This window comes from Phoca vitulina, unplaced genomic scaffold (genome assembly GCF_004348235.1).
Source record: "Phoca vitulina isolate PV1807 unplaced genomic scaffold, GSC_HSeal_1.0 scaffold48, whole genome shotgun sequence".
NCBI lineage: Eukaryota > Metazoa > Chordata > Mammalia > Carnivora > Phocidae > Phoca > Phoca vitulina.
In genome coordinates this window covers 8,386,344-8,404,790 of record NW_022589751.1, presented here as the reverse complement: position 1 = coordinate 8,404,790, position 18,447 = coordinate 8,386,344, and the positions used below count along the sequence as shown (strand labels likewise).

The following is an 18,447-nucleotide window of genomic DNA, read 5'->3' as shown; positions in this document are numbered from 1 at the left end:
CCGCAGGAAGTAGGACAGAGGGGCTGGTGTTCCTCAGGTAAATCTTGGACCGATGCTGAGTGTTCACTGTGTGCCTGGCACTGCCCCGGGCGTCTTCACATCCCACTAAAGTGGCAGTTCTCAAACTTCGGGGAGCATCAGAATTCACCTGGGGTACATGCTAAAAATGCATAGCACTCCCTGCTGGGGCCCAAGGATTTGAATTTCTAACGTGTTCCCTAGGTTAGGCAAGTTATCTCTGGATATCGTCAGCTGCACGTAACACACTGCAGCTCAGACTGGCTAACAATAGCAAAACTCGTTTCTCAACTTGGCGGGGGTGCATTGTATAACTCCCAGACCCACCAGCCCCGTGGGCTGCAGTGTGAATGGTGCTCCCTGGAGCTGGCAGTGGGACAGTTCTGAATCTAGAGGGAGGGTGGGCTTTGGGGTCATTTCGGTGGCTCAGTGACGTCAGCAAGGCCCCAGGTTCTTCCCCATCTCTGCCATCTTTGGTGTTGGCTTCGTCTGCAGAGAATAAGACGGCTGCAGCGTTTCCAAATGTCTTAGTGAGACAACCACAGCCAGAGGAAGAAGAGGGATCTAGATGGACTTCTGGCTCTCTCCGGAGCCAGGACGGTTCCTGAGGCCCCTCCAGCTCTCTCCCATGATGCCTCCTTGGCTGGAGCTTGGTTGCATGTCCATCCCTGAGTCGATCACTGTTGACCGGAAGGTGATCACACTCCTGGAGCCATCTGGAGGAGAGGCAGGTATCCGAACAAAATGGAGGCTCTGTTAGGAAGGAAGGAGCAGGGACTAGCGGTGGGGAAGGCAATTTCCAGGGCCCAGTGTGCAGGTGGTCCGAGCAGCACTGCCTCCCGTCCTGAGCAGCCGGGCTGTTGGTAAGGTTATCTCTGTCGTGCAGATGAGGAAATGAGACTCCCTGAGCGTAGTGACTTGTAGATAACACACCCATAGCTTGTGGGGGTTGGGAGGGAGGGAACTGAGGTGTTTGCGCGTCCTTTTTAGCCCTAGGAGAGTAATCATACTTTTGTTTTTTGTTTTTAGCCTTTCTGATGTGTCAGAACTGCCTCCTTCATTTCTGATTTCTCTTCCATGACTGCAATTATTCATGGCAGGAGGCCTTCCTCTGTTTTTCCTATGGGGATATTTCTCAAGGCGTGAGGAGAGATCTATACTGAGCTTCCCCCACCTCTGCTTTGGTTGTACCTGAAAGCAGTTGAGATCACGATATCCACCCCAGTTTGGGGGGAAGGGGGTGGCTAGCATGTCAGCCCCTAAGCCAGGTGCAGTGCTTACATTATCTTAAATCCTGGTAGCAACCTATCAGGCTTTATTCTCCGTATTTTAGGGATGGGGAAACTGAGTCGCCGGAAGGCAAAGCTGACGGTGGTGGTTGCACAGCTTGGGGGCGGTGGAGCCAAGCCTGCCGGCTCCAGCTCAAGTGCCTTTTCCCTACTCTACGCTGGGGCTTATCAGCGGCTGCCAGCCTTGTTTATGTCCTTGAAGGAAGGTTCTCAGCGAAAGGGGTTTTAGTGTCAAAAGAGTTCCTAAGGGGCTGAATGTTTCCTCTGGGAATAATTCTCAGGGCACCAGGAAAAATATCCTGAGCATAATATACACAAGAAAGAAACAGGAAATCTGGTTTGCTATATAGCAGCTAAAATGCCATTAGGAAAACCCTCCAAAAGGCCTAAAGGTTTGTTGGATTTGAAAATGGCTGGCGCTGATTGAGAGGGGAGGAAACCCCTCCATGGGTTTGGGAGACGACCGGTGAACGTGGACCGAGTGGCAGGCAGCAGGAGTGCGAGGTGGAGAGTGAACACCCCGCTTTCCCCCCAGCTCTGCTTCCGACTGTGTGATCTCAGGCAAGTCACTGAACCTTTCAGCGCAACGTCCGCACCTGTAGCCTGCGGTCCTGGCCGGCAGCTGGCTGGGCAGGGGGACCAGAGAGGCGAAGGGGGGGAGCGGGCCTTGCCAGCTGTGCAGGGGTGAGGGAGTGTCAGGGTGTACGCCCCAGTCGACACCCCAGAGTTTTAACCTCCTGCAGTTCTACCTGGTCGTGAGCTGTTAGCTGCCTGGCGGGGGCATGTCGGAGCGGTGGAGGGCAGCCGGCTGGCTTTGGCCTGAAAAAGCCCCTTTTTAGCTCTGGACCCTTGGGTCCCTCCCATGGCACTTTGCCCGACCTACGCCTTGCGGAGTGTTGCCCACAGATGCGCAGGGGGAGATAACAAGTCGTACCCGGTGGGCCGAGATGAATGCCCCACGCTGAGCACAAGGTGCAGGCTGGGGCTGCTGTGGGTTGTGGGAGGACCCTGGGGGCTTAGGGAGCACTGGACAGGCCGGGAGGACGGAGCCAGCAGTGTGTGTTGAGGATGGACCACAGGTGTGTGTATGTGCGTGTGTGTTCGTGTGTGTGTGTGTGTGTGAGAGAGAGAGAGAGAGAGAGACAGGTGAGGCCCTTTCCAAGTGCAGCCAACATACTTCTCTGATTATGGTGGTGCTGGACACAGCGACCTGACTTTAAATATGAACAGAGGAAGCAGAGGGAGGTCCCCCCCCCAGTGAAGCATATCTGCAGCTTCATAGGGTTTTGAGCCTGTAGTAAGAGATTTAAGATTGGTTTCTCCCTCCCAGCCTTCCTACCCTTCCCATTTATATTGGGCAACTTGTGCGTAGCGCGCTGAGCTTGGTGCTGAGGTTTCGAAGACCAAAATCATTGTCTTTGAGGAGGAGTCTTGTCGCTAACCGAGATCATTACAAAACTGTGTGCTAAGTGTTGACAGGTATGTACAGGGTCCTCTGGGAGAAGTAGGAGGGAACACCTGGTTGGGTCAGTCGGGGGGAGGGACAGTATTTCTCCGAGGAGGTGACACCTGAGTCGGGGCTTGAAGGCTGGGAGGGAGATGTGCCTGGCAGACCAGCCTCTTGGAGGGAATCTAGGCAGAGGGCGGTAATAGCTTTCACCTGACAATAAAAACAGTTCCTGAAAGCCTGCTCTGTGACAGGGGTGAGGCAGAGGTGGATGGGACTCAGGCCCGGCCCTGCAGGTGCTCGCAGTCAGGGGTGAATAGAGAATGACAGGGCAGGTGACAGTGTGATTTAGCGGATGGACAGAGTCGGTGGAAGCCGGGGCCCTGCGGGTTAGTTGTGCTATTGGCTTATCAGCCTTTGTCCTACGGGACCCCTTTGCAGGTCTTCCGTTGGTGAGAGGCTCTGTTTAGGAAGCTAGCTTGCTGTCTGCTGCCCTGGGGTCGACTGTGTCCTTCAACAATTTGGATTATTCTGTGAGACATCTATTCATACTTACGGGTTTCTTCCTTGTGGAGTCTGCACTGGGTTTAGGAAGCTGGACTTAGGCAAAACACTTCACTAGTCTGGGCTGCCCACTCCCCCCCGCCCCAGCCTCCCCACTATGGAAGAAAGGCTGTTGGATCAGATCAGTGTTTCTCAAACAGCAGTCCAGGGACCAGCTCCTTTAGAAAGGCAGGGGTGCTTGTGGAAATGCAGAGTCCTCGTGGGGTGGCGCCTCCTCCCTGTTCTTAAGGCCAGATGCTTGGGAGCGGAGCCTGGGATGTTGCCTTTAACAGGCACTCCAGGTGATTCCTAAACATCTGAGAGTTTGGGGACATCTGGGCCACATGATTGCAACCTCTAATCCTTTCAGCCCTGATCTCCTCAGCCACATATACGTCCACCGGAACTGGGAGGATAAAATGTTGTCCTTCCCTAATGTTTTATCCTTGCAGTGGATGCCTTCAGCAAACTGCTCCGTAGTTGAGGTGTCCTAGCTGGACCTAATCCGCACGCCGGTTTTGCTCTTGCTTAAGGAAGAAAAGCCTTGTTAACACGGACCCGAATGTGGCTGTCAGAATCTGTTTATGAATCATTACGATAAACACCTATCTTGGCTTTTCATCTTGGCTCTAGATGTTTGACTTGCTTCCCTCTTCTGGGTCCTTCCCCCTCGGCCTCCTGCATCCTGACGAGGTCATCTCCGTTTTGATTCCCTTCCGATCATCTTTGCGAGGTTATTAACGGAGGTTCACAATATTTTATTTTTTTTTAAGCTATTTATTTATTTTTAAATTTTATTATGTTATGTTAGTCACCATACATTACATCATTAGTTTTTGATGTAGTGTTCCATGATCCATTGTTTTCGTATAACACCCAGTGCTCCATGCAGTACGTGCCCTCTTTAATACCCATCACCGGGCTAACCAATCCCCCCTCCCCCCTCCCCTCTAAAACCCTGTTTGTTTCTCAGGTCCATAGTCTCTCATGGTTCATCTCTCCCTCCAATTCCCCCCCCCATTTTTCCCTTCCTTCTCCTAATGTCCTCCATGTTATTCCTTATGTTCCACAAATAAGTGAAACCATATGATAATTGACTTTCTCTGCTTGACTTATTTCACTTAGCATAATCTCCTCCAGTCCCATCCATGTTGATGTAAAAGTTGGGTATTCATCTTTTCTGATGGCTGAGTAATATTCCATTGTATATATGGACCACATCTTCTTTATCCATTCATCTGTTGAAGGGCATCTCGGCTCTTTCCACAGTTTGGCTATTGTGGACATTACTGCTATGAACATTGGGGTGCATATGGCCCTTCTTTTCACTACATCTGTGTCTTTGGGGTAAATACCCAGCAGTGCAATTGCTGGGTCATAGGGTAGCTCTATTTTTAAATTTTTGAGGAACCTCCACACTGTTTTCCAAAGTGGCTGTACCAACTTGCATTCCCACCAACAGTGTAAGAGGGTTCCCCTTTCTCCACAACCTCTCCAACATTTGTTGTTTCTTTCCCTGTCCATTTTTGCCATTCTAACTGGTGTAAGGTAGTATCTCAGTGTGGTTTTGATTTGGATTTCCCTGATGGCTAATGATGATGAACATTTTTTCATGAGGTTCACAATATTTTAATAGCCGCCGTGTGTGTTCTCATTTTTTTGATATTGTGTCTGAAAGCACAGGTTTTAATGTTCAAAGTAAATAAGGGCTATATATAGCTGCCCGGGAATCTTCCCCAGCTTCTTACCCCCTCCCCCCCCCACCACGAAATCTAATAGCCCCTAAGATGCCACAGTGCTGGTGACTGAGAAGCTGTTGCCTAAGACCACTCTCAGCCTGACCCCCTCCTTGTATTCAGGTGTGAATGAAGCGGTCTTCGGTGAGGACCAGGCACATAGTCTGGCCCATCGTAATGATGAAACCTTGGCATCTGGTATTCCATATCTTAAAAATTAAGAACTTTCCTCTGGATCTTGGTTCAGTCTGGTTCTCTTATTCTGTGTTGTGGTTTTCCTTGTCGAAATCAATCTGTAAACACAATTCTATACTAGTAAATTCTGACGAACGTTTCAACATTACCCAGGTGGGAGGAATCCAAAACCAGCCTTAAACGATGAAAGTGGCAGATGTAGGAATGTGCGCAAGCAGACAGGGCCAGCGTGACGCTTCTCTGCCTTCCCTAAGGAAGCCCAGTTTCTTGCCCACGGTGTGTGCCCAATGTGTGGCTGCTGGAAGGATGGATTTTTTTATTTTTATTTTTATTTTTTATTTTTTTTTAAAGATTTTATTTATTTATTTGAGAGAGAGAGAGAGCACAAGAGGGGGGAGTGGGAGAGGGAGAAGCAGACTCCCTGCTGAGCAGGTAGCCCGATGCAGGACTCGATCCCGGGACTCCAGGATCATGACCTGAGCCGAAGGCAGTCGCTTAACCAACTGAGCCACCCAGGCGCCCTAAGGATGGATTTTTTTAAAGAATGAAAGACTGATGATTAAACTGGTGAAGGTAGGGTATTCAGAGGGTGGACAGTATGATTTTGAATTTGCCCTTGGTTCTTAAGTTGAATTTTCATGGAAATATCATTAGATGCTGGATTAGTTGCACTGTGGAATGGCAGCGAAGAGACCAGGTAGACGTGGTATGCATGTTAAGTACTTTGGTACATCCGTTAGTTGTTTATTATTTGCCAGTCATTAGATAATCCCCAGAGACTGACTGACAAACCCCTTCATTTTGTGTCCTGGGAAACTGAGGCACAGGGATGAAGTAATTAGTGTGTAAATGTCCATAGCGAAGCTGTTGGCAGGCTTGTTGACCAATAATCAAGGAGGATTTAGAGGACCTACTCTCTACTGGAATACACAAGGATTAAAGTTTTGCTTTGCAAAGGCTGTTAGAGGTGCAGGAGGTCACCTTGGAGTATGTAGTTGCTTTGTGACATTTCTGTCACTTAGCTGTTTAGCTTTTGCTGGTGTGTTTCCAAGGACAAGGAGCTCACTATTCACTGAGGCAGTTCCTTTTATTTTTTTAATGCTTCTAATTATTAGAATTGTTTAATATGAGCCATCATCAGCTTGTCTGTTAATTTTCTACTTTAGGACACATTTCTCACCATATTTCACACCATGATTCATTCATTCAAGTATATGCGTTGAGCACTGGTTGGTTTTAGATTCAGGAGAAATAAGAGTAAACAAGATAGAATTCTTGCCTCCTGGAACTTAGAGTCTCATGTTAGTACAGTGGAAGGAGCATTGAACTAGATGTCAGAAAATGAAGAAATTTAAAAAGAAGAAAGAAAGAAGCAAAGGTTTTGTACCACTTGCAACCTGTGTGAACTTGGCTAAGACACTTCGTTTTACAGAGGACATTATCCCCTCTGACCTTCTAAAGCAGTGAAAATTCACTGGGTTGATGTATCTTACGGAGTATTAATTGCTGATTATTATTAGGAGCAGTAGTAGCTGTTGCTTCTAGAGCAGAAGTGCTCAAAGCCGGGGAGGCGGGGGGTTGGTGCTCAAGGCCAGCCGCGTCAGCGTCCCCTGGGAGCCAGCTAGACATGCAAGTTCTGTCGCAGCACCCCAGACCTGCTGGCTCGGAAACTCGGGGTGGCCGTGGGGCCTGCAGTTGTTTTTTCAAGGCCGCCAGGTGATTCTGATGCCTGCCTAGTTGGAGAATCACTAGACTGAACTGCACCTTGGATTCACCTGAGAGCCGGGCTTTTCAGCCTCTGCCTACTGTGCCCTGAGGACTTAGATCAGAATCTGAAGGCGGGGCCATGCGGAAACTGCCCAGGCTCTTCTCCTGCGCAGCCAAGGCTGGAGGAGCCGGCGTTTATGGGGTGAGGAGCACGGACGGTGGAGGTACTTTTGCTTTGGTTTGAGTCCCAGTTCTGCCCATTATCAGCTCTGTGGCTTTTGGCAAGAAGACTCTGGCCTCAGTTTCCTTATCTGCATTACGAGGATAAAAATGCTCATCCCTCAGGCTTGTCTTAACAGTTGAGCGGGGTGATGTGTACGAGTCTCCTAGGATGTGTCCGGCATGCTGGTAAGTGAACGAGGACTGACGCTATTGGTGGTAGGATGGATTTTGAAGTTGATGATGGGTCTTTGAAGTTGATGATGCTCGTCTTTTCTCCCAGCCCTCTTTTCTCCACACTAAGCCTCTCCTCTTCCTTCTGGGACATAATTTCCTGCCCCCTCTTTTGGGAAACTCCCTTTGTCCATGACTCTCTTTAAAGGGCAGTGGCCCATTTGACAGTATCCATCACAATTACAAATGCACCTGCTTTTTTTACTGTAGTTCTGGTGCTCGGGATTTGTCCTGCAGCTATACCTCCTGCAGAGGGGAGAAATGGTATGTGTGTTGATCTCTTACACACTGGAGTAGCAAAAGACTGGAATAACCTCAGTGTCCGTCAGTCCAGACTCTCCATGCAGTTCAATCCTGTGCAGCCCCACAAAGAATGAGGCTGCTCTTCAGGTCCTGGCAGGGAACTCTGTAGGATCGATATTTCAGGTGAAAAAAGCAGAACTGCACATAGAGCGTGCTTCCATTTGTGCAATAGAAGGGGAGGACAATATACGTTTATTTGCTTGTATATGGGTATAGTACCAATGGAAGGGAACAGAGAAACAGGTAACATTGTTTGCCTCTGAGGAGGAGACTGGGTGGCCACAGGACCGGGTAGAAGGGGGACTTTTCACTATAAACTGTTGGGTGCCTTTTAAATTATGTGATTGTAACCCATTGAAAAGACCATTTAAAAAAGTGTGCTCTCCTGAGCGGCGTCCTCCACTTGTGGCCTGACCGCTATGGGGTACAGTAGGGGTGTTACCATTTTCTCCTGGATTGGACAGTGTCCTACTTTTGATGCCATTTAAGATTGCGTTACTCTTGGCATGGCGGGCTCCGATGGACCTTGTGGTCAGCAGCAGCACCCAGCTCTGTGTCTCGGGAGTGCTTGCCAGGGCAGGCCTCTCGGACTGGACGAAGTGTGGAACTGCCACCCCCCCCCCAGCCTGTACTTGCACACCCGGCTGTGTTTGGCCCAGGATGCCAGGCTGTTGGGATCATTTGCATCTAGATTCGGTCATCTGTAGCGTTCGCTCTTCTTCTCCGCTTTGTGCCATCTGGGGGTTCGAGGAGCCTGCCTCCTGTGTCCGTCTTTAGTCCGGTCATTGTCCAGAAGACATTGGACAGGGTGTGGCTGAGGATTGAATACTGTGTCGTGTTGTCAGTAACCTTTCTCTGGCTTGTCATCGGGCCATTAAAGATGGCAGGGTGCCAGTTTACTCACCAGATGTTCAGTGCATGCCCCTTACGTGCCAGGCACTGTGCTGGTGCTGAGGGTACACAGAGGAACAAGACCACCTTCTTGCCTGAGAAGAGAGAATCATTTGGTACAGAGGCTAGAGAACTTTTCTTCTAAAGGGCCAGATAGTAAATACTTTTGGCTTTGTGGGCCCTGACAGTCTGTCATAAACACTTAACTGCCCCTGTAGCACAGCTGTAGACAGCATGGGGACCAGTAGCCTGGTGGTTCCAGTAAAACATTACAGACACTGGTGGCTGGCTGGATTTGGCCTGTGGGCGACGGTGTACGGACCCCCGGTCTGGTGGGAAGACAGACTAATAGTTCAGTCAAGTTTAATAAGTGCTGGGAGAGGGGTATGGATATGTACAAAGTACAGTGGGCCCCAAAGCAGGAGAGAGTGATGTGTATTTTGTGGGGGTGGTTGTTCAATAGGCTCCATAGTCCTACACTAATACAAGCTGTTTGACTGTTTCCCTAACTTAAGTGAATCATGGGAGTTGAAGATGCTTTGCTGACATCATGATAACATTGTAGCTCACATTTCACCTGCTCCACCCATTTGGTTATCACAACAAGAAAACACTGATTGCTTTTTGGCAGGACTTGGTCATCCTGTACTCATGTTCATATTCTTTTCTAAATGTCCTCAAACCATTTGTTGTACACTTTTGCCAGGAATCGTTATTGGTTTGTAGTTATCAGGGCTTACTTATTTGTAGGTGTCGAGGGATTGCCCACTTTCCTACTTTAAAATGGGGACATTTACCCATGTCTCCTGCCATCAAAGCCTTCTTCTCCTTTGTGTGATTTTTGAAGTTGATCAGTTGCAGTTCTAAGAAACTTTTATAGTCCGTTTAATATGCATGAAAGAAATTATATTGTGTAAAGAAAATTTGGAACCACATCAAAAAAGTGGAAAGAATGCTGAAATAAATCAGTCATGGCTCACCACTCCAACTTGGCCCCTGGTAACATTTTGGTTCATTTCTGCCAACTATTTGAAAAATAAAGCTTACAATCAGACTGCTTTGGAAGGGCTTTGGCTTATAGGGGGAGCCTGATGTATAAGCTAATTACTAAAATTGTAGAGGAGCAGGATTCAGGTGTGTTCAGAGGGTAGTGGAAACACGGAGGAGAAAAGGGTCCGATTCACCTGGATAGGGAAATGGCTAGGGAAGACTCCACTGAACAGGTGACTCTTGATAAGCAGAAGCATTAGTTGGAGGAACAGGAAACTGAGTTGTATCTAAGCTACAGTCACAATCATGTGCTAGATGTATATAAAAAAAAAAAAAAACAAAAACTGCAAGGAAATGTCCCAAAATAATACTGTGCTAGGAATGTTGGCAAATGTGGTTTTATTTTCTCTGCTTTTTCCAAATGGCGGTCTATTGCCTCTTGTTAGTATTTTTCTTAACACCACACACACGTGCCCCAGTCTTCAGTGAGTCAGGGTTGCAGAGCATGGCTGCAGCCTGCGGCCGGGCCAGGAGCTCGAGCTGGGCCGGCAGGGTTCATGTGGCCCTGTCATTTTCATCTGTGGCACCCAAGGATGAAGTCGAGAAGCCGATAATGCTCCAGTAGCCCAGATCACTAGGAGTCATCCAGTGAGTAGTCCAGTATTAGCTCTGACATTTGAAAGTTCTAAGCAATTCTTGGATGTGACTTGAGTAAAACGGTACAGATTGCTGCTTTGCAGCCCAGCCTGATTAGGTCCGACCTTGCTTCTCTGGGCTGAAGCTGCTGACATACCAAGGGTCACTTTCAAAATGTTCAAGTGCAAAAGCTTGAGATAATGGTTTGGGAGGTAAGTGACGTTACTGGGGACATAAAATGTTTACATGCAGATTTCTCTCTCCTTCTCCGCCCCCCGCCTTAAAAGTCATGAGAAACACCCAGGCATTTACTGCCATCATGCCCCGTGATACTTCTGGCTCCTAGATTTCCGGTCTTCAGCATCCATTTCCACCAGCCATGTCCAAAGGGCACCCAGAACTGGGGAGGGCCTTGCACGTGTGCTGCACGCATTGAGTCGTATCTCACCCGTCTCCTCCACCGAGGAGGAGAAGAGTTGTCGGATCGTCCTGGGTCCAGGTTTGGCTTAGCCTCTTCCTTGCTGTGTGACTGTAGGCAAGGTGTTTGAGCTCAGCTTTTTTTCCTCCATTAAATTGGGATGATAAAATGGACCTCACAGTTGTAAGTAATGTAGGTAAGCGCTGGCCCAGTGCCCACCCTATGAGCAGGTGCTCCGTGCATCATGGCTGCTGTTAACTGGTTACTACCGTTTGATTGTTGGCACCAGCCTTGTGAATCGGCTCGTGTGTGTCCTGGAGGCGGTTGTGCAGAAAGAACTCTGGCCCTGAGTTCATGATCAGCACTTTGCACCAGTGATTCTGATTATGGACATGAAGATGGCTGGGTGTGGGGTACTGATGGGAGTTGTGGTCCACCTGCCTGCCTAAAATAACATTTGGCGGAATTTCACCTGGAGAGATCATGATTCACAAAGACTTCCTACAAGATCCCCGAAGGGTGGACGTCAGAAAATGTCAGGTGCTTTGTACAGTTGCATTGTGTTGATGATAAAGTGGGAAACACTCGAATGTGAAGGTCTCAGATATGTGTTGATTGACTAGAAAAACAAAAGGGGAATAACCAGCAACAGGGGAGAACGGAGAAAAGGAGGCCCTTCTGGGTTGGGTCTTGGGACCGTGTAAAAGCTTCCTCACCCTCCTTGTCCTTCTCTAACCTGTAACCACCCTGGGAGCTGGCTCCGAGCTTTCTGAAGGCCTGGAAAATTTGTCTTCTTGCAGTCGGTGATGTGACTTCATACTCTGTCTGGGAAAGCCCCAGTTTTTACCTTTTTTTACTGCTCTGAAGTCCAGCTGAATCCCAGATTCAGTCTTATGCGTGACCAGAAACAAGATAAAATTAGGAGAGAAAGTTCTGCCCTCAGTCAGGAGGCCCTGAGGGTGGGAGGGCTGGCTCAGAAGCCACCAGAGAAAGGGTGATGAAAGGGTTAATCAGTCTACATTTGTCAGCCTCTTCAGGTGAAAAAGTCGTCTCTAAATTAGGGCTGACATAGTCCTCAGTTCCTGGAGCACCAAGCTCTCTCTGTATGCTGCGCACCTCTGCCTCCTGGTAAATACCAGCTGTATCTGAAGGCCTGGGATGACCTTCGGTCCTTTTTGTCCATTCTTACCCTGGCACGGCCGTTTGGGCGCGGGGAAGACAAGGAGTCAGGCAAAAGTGGGACCTTTGCTCTGAGGGCTGGCACGCCATAGGTGTTCAATAAAGATTCTTTGGTCTCGGCATCAGGTGCAGCCCCATGTGTGGTAATTATGTTGAATTCAGGGCACAGATAGAATGGAACCATCCTATGTGTCTTTTTTAATACCTGCACAGTCAAGGAGATGGTATTCAGAGGACTCAGGTCAATATATAAAAAACACTTTGAATATCTTTGCAGGAATGTCCATGTTAACACATTTTAGAGAACATGGAAATCTGTTGCTCTTAGTTTAGCCGCTCATTTCCTCCTCCCTGGTGTGTGGAACCATCGCTTGGGACCTAACAGCTGAGCTCCGTTCTCGATCTTGGTGCGGGTCTCTCCGCCTCCCAGCATTTAATGCGCAATCCTGGCAGTTCTCTGTGCTCTTTCAAGTGTGCAAGCAATAACACTTTATTTTTATATACCTTAGCATTTTTACTTTATAAATGTATATTTTATCATTTCGAGGGTTTGCCTGAGTATATTTAGGCGTTAAGAGCTTATTTTAGGAGCTGGAAAATGTCTTCAAGTTCTATGCCTGGTATCTGGGTAGGTGGGTCCACTCAACATTCGTCCGTTTGCTTTTCGTCTTTCGTGGGAGATGGGGTGTTCATGTAGTACGGTTGGTCTGTCAGGCGTGTTATATCTTTGATGTTTGATGTTTAGCGGGAATCGCACACCTCCCTCTGGGAGGCAGCCTGGGTAAGTAGGGCCAGGCAGCTTCAGGGGGGTGGCTTACTGGGTGCTGGGCTTCCTCTTTAACCCCATTCCCTGTTTTTCCTTCTCGTCTCCTCTTCTCGTTTGATTTCCCTAGTTTCTCCTGACTCCCATGCCACTGAAGTATTTTGTATATGTTGCTAGATTTAGTACATTGAGGCTTGAGAAGCAGGGGATGTTCTACCCCCACTCTGCCTTCTTCTGCTCCTCCTAGCTCAGGCTTTGTTTATTTATTTTAAAGCATGTTTATTTTTTTAGTAATCTCTCCACCAAACGTGGGGCTCGAGCTTATGACCCCGAGGTCAAGAGTGGCATGCTCTTCCAACGGAGCCAGCTAGGTGCCCCGCTCCGGCTTTACGTTGACAAACATTTTACAAAATGGCTTTGATCATTTCCCCATGTCTTGCTGTACGTGTAAAAAAAAAAGTCTGTGTGGGTTTTGCAAAGGATGGGATGGCTAAGGGGTCAGCAACCTTCCCAAAAATGGACGTCAGCTATTTGTGCCTCCTATTTTGGTGCTGGGGGTGACGGTGCTCCCCCTTGGCAGGGCCTGGAAGGAGGTGGTGGCCAGCGCCAGGCTCCTTGGCTTCCGCTGCACCCGTTGCTGACTCTGCTTTTCGGCTATTGTGTTTTGGCTTGTGAAGTGTCGTTTGTATTGGCCATAAAGTCTGTGCTGTTCCACAGCCTTTTCACCCTAGGAATTACACAATTTGAGCATTTTTGACCTTGTAAGGCTTGGTAGAGAGACTGTAGATCCCAGATCGCTCTGCACAGCCGTGCAGGGGCTGACACTAGGGAGAGATCATTGCTTGAACGGATGGCCTCGGCCTCTGAAGGCTGATCCTTCAGTTCGCCTTGGCTTACGCGTTGGAGACCTTCCAGAGGGAGCTGGTGCAGTATAGACGCCTGGTGGGCAGGAGCCTGAGGGAAACTGGGGGATAGACACCTGCTTCTTTCACAGCAAAGGATATTTTTTCATTTTCCTGCTGCAGAAGGGAGGTTTGTGTTTCACGAAACATATGGTAAACTGGGCCTTTTCCCTTATTGCGTATCCTTGGTTCATTCCAAGCCAGTGCTCAGGGGGCCTAGTAGAAAAGTCAGTGGCCTCTGTCCTTCCTTTCCCACCAGCAAGCGCAGGGTCTTTGGCTCTGCTTAACCTCTGCTTTCGGTGAGGGAGGGCTGAGCAGCCGCAGGGTGGGGTCCTCGGTGAGAGCCTGGCAGATGTGACCGGTTTTGACGGGCAGGCCTTTGTGTGTGCCCAATAGCACTAGCTCTCTCGAGACGGTCATCTGGTCCTTTCTTCTGCACTACTGGGGAGGAAGCCTCCCTGGAATCCAGGGAGGTAAAATGACTTACTCTGGGTCACATGATAGCAGAAGATCCCAGACTAGAATTGCCTGCTTTCTGCAGTGTGTTTACACCACTACATTGGCTCACCGAAGCCTGTGTGTCCTTCAGAGTCTGGAGAAACTTACACGGAATCAGCACGGGGATAGGAGCTGAATATGGCTAAGAGCAAACACTTTGCAATCTAATTTGGGTTCTAATTCTGGCTTTGCTGCCTATTAACTTTATGATTGTGAGTGTGCTCCTAACCTCCCTGATTCTGTTTCCTCATCTCTAGGATGGCAGCCATCCCCCCACCTCGTTAGGTTTTGCGGCTCACCCTGGACTGATCCCTGGTACGTGTAGACAACCATCACATTGCCGATGGCAGGAGCATTTTCCACACCTTGCTTCAGTGTTTAGGGTGGGGTGAGTGTGGAGTCTTCCCACCTCTTTAACGGATATTGAGGTAGGCAGACTGCAACAAATCCCAACCCTGCCTGGACCCCTGCGCCATCTGTGTGCGGGCCTTGCCCTGTGCACCGACAGAGGCCCTGGGGGACGTGCGCCCATTGGAAGGAGACGCCTGTGGGTTTCATAATCCTCCTCTCCTGGCTGAGTGATATGGCAGAGGCAGATTGATTTTATTGCGGCAGGAAGAAAAGAGTTGCCTGCTTCTCCAGGTAACCCTGGGTCTCAGCCCACCGGCTCCTGAGTTACCTGCCTGTGTACAGCGAGCTGCACATGGCCTCCTGTTCCCTTACCTGGCCCTGCCTAGCTGCCCTGGTATGATTCATTCTCTGAGGATCTGAGTACCTGCTATGTTCGAGGCGCAGAGCACGACACATTGGTGAGCATAGACAGAGCTAGGCCTTGATTTCATGGAGCGCATGAGGTTGTGGGGAAGATAGACATTAAGCAAATAAGAATAAGATTATACTTGTAAGGTTGGGAAGAGTACTTTGGGGCCTTCGGAACATATACTAGAGAAATTTCACCCAGTCTGGGAGGCCAAGGAAGGTTCCCAAAGAAGTTACCATTGAGCTAAGAGCTGGAGGAAGACCAGAAGGGAGAGTTGGGGGTGACCAGCCACCCTCCTTCCTTTCCCTTGGTCTTTTAGGAGGCAGTCCATCCTCCAATCAATCCTTTTGTAATTTCAAATGTTTGCTCTGTGTGTGTGTGGTTTTGTTTTTTTTTTAATTGCATAGTTTTCAGGGCAAAAATATAGTATGGCTGCTACTTTAGGAGTTCAAGTGGTGATAGCTTATATTTTGTAATGTCTACTGTGTGGCAAGCACTGTATGTACAGTGTCATTTAATTTTCCCAGCAACTGTGCAAGGTGAGGATTTTGATTTCTAGGTGAAGAAGCTGAGGCTCGGAAAGGCAAAGGGACTTGAGCTTTGTCTCATGTTGTTTAATGATGGGAAAGTTGGGCTCTGATCCCTCTGGGCCACTGCCAAACCTACCTGTGCCTTCTGCCTCTCCCGCTTGCTGATGGAATTTTGTGGCTTGACCTGGGGATCCCATCACTCTGTCCATGTTGTGTCCATGGGGAACATGCAGTCTGAGCTCCAGCCCTCCAACTTAGAAATGAACTTTTGGAGCATGGCCCACTTGTCCATTGAGGATTGTTGTCTGTGTCAGGTCAGCATTGAGACTAAGTGGATCTGTCTCACAGTGGTTTTAAAATTGCTTTTTCAGTTCAAATCCAGCGTTAATGGAGGATGGTCTTAGAAATGGTCACTTGAGGTGAGTAACAGTGGGCCAAATAGAAGAGATGCCTATTTCATTCTTGCTGCCCACAGTCTCCCTGTGGGCCATGGGGAAAGAACTTGGTTTGGACTGGTAGTTTTTAATTACTTAGAGTTAGGTCTCTGCCACTCTTCTGTGGCTTGTCAGTGAGTGGGCTGTGGGTGGGGGTGACATGTGTCAGTCACTTCATCTCTGTGAGCCTCAGTCTCTTTACCTATAAAATGGGATGGTAATGCTGCTTTATCTCCTCAGCATTGCTGTGAGATTCAAATGAATTATAGGGCCTTAGAACTAGAAGAGGGTATCCATAAGATAATGTTTAAAAATGTTTTGTAGGCCTATGTGAATGGATGCCAGTCCATTGTTGATTTACTGTTACGGTTCATATTATTAATAGCATAGCATGCCCCTTCTCAAACTTCAGCTATATCAGAATCACCTGGAGGGCTCATTAAGCCACACATTGCTGAGCTGCTCCTCCAGAATTTCTGATCTCGTAGCCCTAGAGTGGGGCCAGAGGATTTGTATTTCTTTTTTTAAAGATTTATGAGAGCGCGCATGAGAGCGAGCGGGAGGGGCAGAGGGAGAGGGAGAGAATCCTCAAGCACACCCCCGCCCCGAGCACGGAGTCTGACACGGGGCTTGATCTCACGACCCTGAGATCATGACCTGAGCCGAAACCAAGACATGGTGCCTTAACTGACTGCATGCCCGAGGCGCCTCAGGATTTGTATTTCTAATACGTTCCCATGTGATGCTGATGCTGTTGGGCTAGTGTGGCCACACTTTGAGAACCACTGAAACACACCACTGAGATCTGGAGCCCCTTGGCCCTGCCACTGCCTCAAGCCTAGAGAGTGCTAGGTGAAACCCATTGATTGTTGGAGGATAGTGCACGTGATGGTCCGTACAGGCCCGTGTTGTAGCCACATAGAGCTGAGTGGGCATTGGTGACCCTAGGTCATTGGCTACGATGTCAGGAGTTGGGTGGGAGCAGCTCACTGTTTCTTTGAATCCCTTAGGACTTAGGATGGCTTTTGGTAGTCCCCACTACTCAGGGGCAGAAGGTATCTCTTGCAGGTTGCTTTGGGCCAAACTTGGACAGTCCCATCTGCACTGGCAAACTCTTTCATTCTTTAGACTGGCCCAGACCCACCCAAACTGAAGCCATCTTTGGTTCCAGTAAAGGAATCACCTTTCTTATGATCTTCCCAGGTTGTAGCGGAGGGAGAGTCTCCCTGTGGGCTGGGTGGCTCATCTTCATATTCTCTCTCTTAGCCTAGGAGATTCCTCACTAACTGCTCAATCACTTTCCTCCCTCTCTCCGTGACATGTGTGGTTTCTGCTGAAATCTCTTTCCTAATTGAGATACGCAACCTTTCTCTTAATTATCCCCATTTCAGAAGAAAGGCTGGAACAGGCTAGCAGCAATTCTCACACTTTGGGGATCAAATTGGCTTGCTTAAAAACACAGATTCCCTGGCTACACCCTCAACGACTTTGATTTCTCAGGTCTGGAGAGATTTTAGGGATCTGAGACCTAGACTTGGGGATCCAGTTAAAGAGAATTTGACTTGCTTCTCAGTCTGCCAACATGTGGTGGGCACGTTTACTCCAATCACCCAGCAGCCCCTGCTTGGATGTCTGTCCTCCTCTGAATCTATATTCCATACCTGAGAGAGACAAAGGTGTGGGGCTGGGAGGGGAAAGGGTTGGCTTAATGTTGGCTTTCTGTTCAGCCATTGGTTCTTTGAGGAGAAGAAAGCCTCAGGGTTTCTGTTTTGGCCTCTAAAGAGATCATTTACCTTCCATTATATTCTGCTTACCAAACTATTCCTACCCCAAGGCCCGGTGCAAAGTCTGGCTGACGTTTGTAGCCAACACTTGATCCAGTCTCTCAATTTCTTGTGACTGATAATGGTTTTTTAACCTTTTTTTTTCCTTTATATGGCTGTCTGACTAGCTTGCACTGGGTGGTTTTTAATCTCTGAATTTCTGTTGTAAGCATCATGGAATTTCTGTTGTAAGCATCATGTCTACATGGTACTGGGCATATAGATATCTAATCAGTGGTGGGATAGGTAGGTTTCCTATGACCTTTCTGGGCTGGGATGACCACTGCTTGATACCTGCACAGATCTCAGAACCATGGCAGTAAGGGGCTAGAACTGGCTTGATTTCCAGTGTCTTAGATGGAAAGTCTTTTATGTGTATGTGTGTGTGTGCTTTTTAGGCCCTTGAGGATTACTGTCAAATAGTACTTCCAAGGAGGGAGCTCCCGGCAAGTCTGGGCCCTAACTGAAGCTTGAGTTTTTAACCAAAAATAGATGAGCATCAGGAAGGGAACTGGTCAGATAACTATTCCACTGCATCAGTGGCTGGCAGAGGCTGCTGGCTACCACAGGGTCCGCTGGGCATCATCTCTGGCAGCGGATTACTCGTAAGGCTGGTGGAGTGTGTGTGTATGAGGAAGAAAGAGAAAGAAAAGGTCCTCACTTCAAACAGCATACTTCCTGTGTCTCCCAAGGATATAGTTTGTCCCTTTAAATGTTTCTTTTTTCTTTTTTCTACATAATAGTCAATGTTCAAGATTGTGAGGAAAAAATTCAGGAAACAACCCAAAAACCCAATTTTCAAAAGAGCCTGGGCAAACCGTCAGCATTTTGTAAAGGGCCCTTTCTAGCCTGGATCCTTTCTGTGGTGGCCTGCCAGGTCCCTCCGGCAGGATTGCCGGCTGCTTTGCCCATTCTTTGCTCTCGGTCTAAAG

General features: G+C 48.5%; 1 protein-coding gene across 44 annotated transcripts in view; it reads left to right on the top strand.

Moving 5' to 3' along the window:
- Window positions 1-18,447, top strand: part of SORBS1 (sorbin and SH3 domain containing 1) — a 225,957-nt gene that overhangs the window by 24,694 nt on the left and 182,816 nt on the right. Inside the window, exon 1 of one of the 44 annotated variants that reach the window (XM_032432254.1) lies at window positions 5,710-7,343. The exons of 42 other annotated variants lie outside the window; for them this stretch is intronic. The gene's annotated coding sequence lies outside the window, so the exon portion shown is untranslated. Of the gene's footprint in view, window positions 1-5,709; window positions 7,344-14,265; window positions 14,284-18,447 lie in introns of those variants that run through there. One more of the 44 variants, XM_032432253.1, reaches the window with a different exon arrangement.